The following is a 6,421-nucleotide window of genomic DNA, read 5'->3' on the forward strand; positions in this document are numbered from 1 at the left end:
CCTTCCCACAAGATCTTTCATTTAACAGGAACTCAGCAAATGAGTGACATCCTGTACTAGTCAATGCTCCAGTTATAAGAATTAAAGGAAGAGGAAAGAAACACAAAAGGTGGCTTGCCAGTCAAGACAGGTTTATTTTGGAGAAAACAAACCTGAGAGGAGCTTCTGGCCGAGTTAAGTCAGAGCCCACTCTCCTACAGACTAAGAGTTTTTAAGGATTCAAAGTGGGAGAGTTTATCAGAGGCTTGGACTACTTCTGTGTCTCTTTGTTGTGCTTATCCGGGAGGGAGAGTTGTGTGTCTGTTTCCATACATCTTCCTGCAGCTGCAGGCATACCCCCGAGTCTGGTTTTCGTTTCCCTGTATTAGTGTACCTGAAGAGAAAGGAATGTACTTACTAAGGCCCACTGTTTTACTGTGGCCCATTGTATGAGGGTGAAGTTTGACAGTTACCCAGGAGACTGTGCCTCCAACTCCCTCTGTGCCTGAGCTGTCTTTTCTGTGTTTTACTGTCTGCTCTTTCTAGCTGCTTGTAGTTAGAAGAGAAGTGATTTCCTTGAAACACATGAGGCTAGAAAGGGTGCTGGAACTTAAAGTGGCGGTGTTTGTCCAAGATGATGGTGCTCCTGCTCTGTCATCAGTGAAGATATTAAATGTGCTTATGCTTCACTGTGGGTTGAATTGTGCCTCTCTCAAAATTCACATAGTGAAGCTTTAGCCCCAGTTTCTCAGAATGTGACTTCATTTGTAGGTAGGGTCTTTCAAAAAAATGAATAAGGTAAAATGAGATCACTAGAGTGGGTCCTGATCCAATAGGACTGGTGTCCTTATAAGAAGAAGATATTAGGACACAGACACACACAGAGGGATAACCCTGTGAGGACACAGGGAGAAGATGACATGAACAAGCCAAAGAGAGAGGCCTGAGGAGGAACCAGCTCTGCCTACACCTTGATCTCAGACTTCCAGCCTCCAGGAATGTGGAAGAGTAAATGTCCGCTGTTTATAAGCCACCTAGTCTATGGTATTCTGTGATAGCAGCCTGAAATGGACTAAGTCATCTCATAAGAAGAGGAGATGAGAACACAGACACACACAGAAGGATGACGTTGTGAAGACATAGGGAGAAGATGGCATCTACAAGCCAAGGAGAAAGGCCTCAGGAGGAACTAGCCCCGCCCACACCTTGATCTTGGACTTTCAGCCTGGAGGGCTGTGAGAGAGTAAATATCTATTTGTTAAGTCACCCAGTTTGTGGCATTTTGTTATGGCAGCCCTAGCAAATGAATACATGCTTAAATTTAAAAGTATATGAAATATAAATCATATTCATATTATGATCAAGAGGGAAGTAGCTGGCAATCTTGACAAGGACAGTTTCTGTGGATTGTTGGGCATGGGAATGGAATTGAAATGGGTTGGAGGCAGCATGGCTGGTGAGAAATGAAAAACTGGAGACAATGATACTGCAACCTCCCTGTTCCCCTATTTTCTTTATTTTTCAAGTGCCACCCTTCTAAGAAGCGTCCTGGAGTTTCTCCATTTGATGAGAGGAAGATGTTTGTGTGATTCATAGTGGAAAAACATGCTGAGATCCCCTGGAAGCAGGGCGGAGGAGCATCTTTACTGTGTGCCCTTTTCTTTTATTTTTTTATTTTTTTAATTGAAGATCCCTTACTGATTCTGCTTCCATGAGTAGCACTGACCAGGGGAAAAGAGAGGAACCAGCCGGCACAGGGAGGGGTCATCTCCACAACATTCCATTTATACACAGAACTAAACAGACAAGCACAGAGTCACTATTGCGGTTAGAAGTTGGCAGCATGGGAAGGGGGAGGACCAGGTGGGGAATGGGGATGTTGTTAAAAAAAATACAGGCTCCTCCACAACTGGGGTACCTGGGGGTAACTTGGTCTGCTTCAACCCAAGAGGAATCAGAAGATCAAAAGCAGTTTGGGAAAGCCAGAACCGTCAGGGATGGAGGGAGAAGGAAAATCCAGGGGGTGGGGGGTCTGTTTGGCAACTGGGGTGAAGGGATTGCCCTCCCCCTGCTGGGATCCCCCCAGCCCCTCCGGTCTGGCAGGAAGGGGGCAGCCTGCAACCCCCGAGGGCAGGTGTGGGGCTGCCAGATGCTCCAGGCAGGGGGCCAGAAGGGGCTCACAAAGGCTTGCCCTCCAGGGAGATGACAGCACTGCCCCCCAACTTCTCTGCCAGGATGCAGCGGTCCTTGACTTCCTCGTAGCAGTTTGCTTGCAATTCATGCTTGATCCCTGTCAGCTTCTTCTTGATGGCATCCTTGGAACTGGCATAGATCATTTTGCTCTTAAGGGGTGCACACTCAGGGGCCCAGAAGATAAACACCAGGTCCTCCTTCTTGCTCTCCTTGGTCTCATAGGTTGCGTCATAGAGGGCGTAGCGGCAGTCCTTGTCTGGCAGCATCTTGACAAAGGTGGCATAGGGGTCGTCGACAGTCTGGCCCACATCGCCCACCAAGATCTCCTTGCCCTCCTCCAGGATGATGTTCTTCTTGTCCTCACTCAGGCAGAAGAGCACCGCCTTCTTGCGCTTCTTCACCTCCTCTGGCGTTGAAGACTTACGCACCTTCATGTCGTTGAACACCTTGATGACACCATCAGAGACAGCCACACCGGAGGCCATGTTTCCGGAAACGAAAAGGAGCGGGCACCGAGAGCCGCAGAAGACAAGAGCGCTGCAGACGCTGCCGGGACCCGACTGAACCTGTGTGCCCTTTTCTAAGAAGAGTACACATTGGGCTGGTTACTGTGTGGAACCCTCAAAATGACCTCTTGGTCCTTCTTATAAGGACAGAGTTGGACACTGTTCACTTGAGAGACTTCTTTACTAGGGTTGATGCAGCTGTTTCTCTAACTAGACTTGAGGCCTTCACCTGCCTTTTGTAGATAACAAATTAAAAATCAATATAAAACAAACACTAAATGTGAGTGATGAGTGAGTTGGACAGCTTGGGTTGAAATCCCTGCTCCACCTTTATGGAGCTATCTGATTGTGGATAAATTACTCAGTTTCCCTATGCCTCCTCAGACTCCCCTATCTATAAAATTTGGAGAGTGTTAGGACCTACCTCACAGGGCTGCTATGAGGATTAAATGCATTACTACATGCAAAGTGATGTTTAAAAAATCACCTTTTGGAGACAACATATACAACTCCAATGATGGAAAAGCCCAGATTCAACACTATACAATTCATCCATGTAACCAAGATGACCCATAAAGCTACTGAAATTTTAAAAGTAAATGAATACATTTTAAAAAATAAAAAATAAATAAAAATATTTTAAAAGGTAATGTTTAAAGCACCACAAACGTAGGATGTACTGATAAACACTAGCCATTATGATTATATCAAATATCAGACTTAGAAAAGTTGCAGAATAATTCTAATAATTCCCCAATGTACTGATAATGACATTTTAAAATACATCACTCAGTCTTATTTGTATGTATAATTCTGTACATAAAATTTGAAGTAGCCTCCTCAGAAATGTGATTAAGGAGAAAAAAACCCAGGTTCAAGTGATTTTCCAGGTGAATTTTGCCACACATTAAAATGAAAATTAACATCAATTTTACACAGTGTCTTTCAGAAAGTAGAAGAAAAGAAGACACTTAAAAATCTTTTTTTTTTTTTTTTTTTTTTTTTTTTTTTTAAGATAGGCTCTGGCTCTTTCGCCCAGGCTGGAGTGCAGTGGTGTGATCTTGGCTACTTGCAACCTCTGCCTCCTGGCCTCCAACCATCCTCCCAACTCAGACTCCTGAGTAGCTGGGACTACAGGTGTGTGCCAGCACAGCCCGGCTAATTTTTGTATTTTTAGTAGAGACACTGTTTCGCCATTTTGCCCAGGCTGGTCTTAAACTACTGGCCTCAAGTGATCCTCTTGCCTCAGCCTCCCAAAGTACTAGGATTATAGGCATGAGCCACCACGCCCGGCCCAAAATCTTTGTATGAGGCCTGTATTTATTATGTTAATACCGATATCAAAGACAATGGAAAAGAAATAAAATATAAAATTGTAGCCAGGCACGGTGGCTCACAACTGTAATCTCAGCACTTTGGGAAGTCGAGGAAGGAGGATTGCTTGAGGCCAGGTGTTTGAGACTAGCCTAGGCAACATGGTGAAACCCCATCTCTACCAAAAATAAAAAAAATTAGCTGGACCGCGGTGGTACACGCCTGTAGTCCCAGCTATTCCAGAGACCGAGTTGGGAGGATGGTTGGAGCCTGGGAGGCAGAGGTTGCTGTGAGCCAAGATTGCACCACTGCACTTCATTCAGCATGGGTGACAGAGGGAGACCCTGTAAAAAAAAGAGAGAGAGAGAGAGAGAAAAGAAAAAGAAAGAAAGAAAGAAAGAAAGAAAGAAAGAAAGAAAGAAAGAAAATATAAAATTATAGACCAATATGGCTCTTGAATTGAGCCACAAATCTCCTCAACAAAATGGTAGCATAAGAATGGTTTGGACATTATAACTTTGGAGTAATCATTTTAAAATGCAAATCTCTAAGAGCTATACTATCTTCCTGCTGTGAGGATGGCTTGTCAATCGCTGAAGATTCAGGCCTTTAGCCCATTGCAATGAACACATACAACAGGAAAGAGGGATGAATCTTTGTATTTTCAGTTACCAGATTTTGAGGATACTTGTTATCATGGAAAGATAAATCTCGTCCTGACTGATAGCCCCTAATTGGGAATGTTTGGGGATGTTGAATTATACTTATACGGAGCTACTGAATTTTATATGATTTGATTTGATTTGAAGATTCCTGCATTGCTGTTCAGTAGTGCGAACAGGTAGTCATTTTCTTTTCAGTGTGCTCTTTTCTGGTCACTTTCAGTGTGCCATAAGGTCTCATTGGAAGGGCTATCATTGGAGTCATTTCTTAGATCATCTGGCAAATAGATTTCAATCTCTGAGATGCAAGAATGAAGAGAAATTGTTAGTTTCCATCTTGCAGCTTTTTTTTCTTTATTGATTGCAATTTTCTATGTTTCTTATTAATTTCTAGCATACTAAATTGTGATTAGAAATTATGCACCTTTCCTAGCTTTTCAAAATTGCATAAAGTACTTAAATTTATAGAATAATATGTTTTTAAATATTTTAAATGCTTTCTGTATATTTACTTTTGTTATTTCTAGAGGCAGTGGGTTAAAACGATGCATGAAGTTAATCTCTTTCCATCCTTTGTTCTTTCTTGAAAAAATGTGTTGTTTCACTTTTCAGTAAAATTCTTTTTAAAAGTCTTAATTTTTACAGATGATTTGGATAGTCAAATCAGAAAAACAATGTGGTCTTGGGAATAATTGGACTAAAACCACCAAAATATTCCTTATTGAATAAAGTACATACCTACGTAGAAAAAATATTTGGCTCAAAGACAATACAGGCATATATTGAGGGAAATACTATTAAAGAAGTTTTAAAATAAAATGACAAATCTAGGGAATAAAAAGAAAGAGATGTGTTCATCTAGTATTTGGTATACTGACTGAATTTCAGAATCTCTGCCTTTCCTTTTCTACCTTTTTTTCTTTACTCAGTCATCAACCACAAACATATGCATGCATCAAAATACATGAAGCAGATTCAAATGACTGAGTGAACATTTTCTACTATTATTGATAATATATTTTCTTACATTGAGAAATTGCTATAACAGTTTAAAAGTAAATAAAAACTTACACAATGCCAAACCAACTAGTTAGAAAACACCTGGGTGGAGAGCTTTGCCTAATACTTTTATGTAATTATGATCCTTTCTATCCACATTGACATGAATGAGAATTTAGCCTTGGTGCGACATAAAGACTGCTTTAACATATTTCAATTTACCCTTCTTTAGTACCTTTCATGTCTCTCCCATCTGAACTGAAAATTAAATTTACAAATCTGAACTTTGTGCTCATATTAAGAAAAACCCTGTTCTTATTAAATGGCAACTATTAATCATCCTTGAAATTTTATTTTTGAACTTCTTCATGGAAAATGAGTTATTGGAGCAAGAAACTAATCAACATTATTATAAATTCAGATAATCTTCATGGGGAAGTCTGTGAATATACTTTACAGTAAGAAAGCTCCTTATTGGGATAGTGGGACACATTTTTGTTCATACACGTGTAGGTGAAGGTAATAATGAGTAGCTTCATGTAGAACCAAATGAGGAAATGTGAATTTCATATATTTTGTCTCAGTCTTTCTCTTTCTCTCTCTCTCTCTGCATGTGTGTGTGTGTGTGAGAAAGAGAGAGACAGAGAGGGACAAAGAGACAGAGAGACAGAAACAGTCTGTTTTTGTCTCTACTGAATGCATAGAAAATGTGTACAAATTGTCATTTGAGCTTTAAATTCCATGAAACATGCATTTAATTAAAAAATG

The 6,421-nt window shown here is 40.9% G+C and overlaps 1 pseudogene across 1 annotated transcript; it reads right to left on the reverse strand.

Moving 5' to 3' along the window:
- Positions 1–1,648: 1,648 nt before the first annotated feature.
- On the reverse strand, positions 1,649–2,739 carry LOC111536227 (annotated as a pseudogene). Its single transcript, XR_002729679.1, has one exon. The product of XR_002729679.1 is annotated as a cofilin-1 pseudogene (transcript).
- Positions 2,740–6,421: the final 3,682 nt, after the last annotated feature.

This window comes from Piliocolobus tephrosceles, chromosome Y (genome assembly GCF_002776525.5).
Source record: "Piliocolobus tephrosceles isolate RC106 chromosome Y, ASM277652v3, whole genome shotgun sequence".
Classification (NCBI taxonomy): Eukaryota; Metazoa; Chordata; class Mammalia; order Primates; family Cercopithecidae; genus Piliocolobus; species Piliocolobus tephrosceles.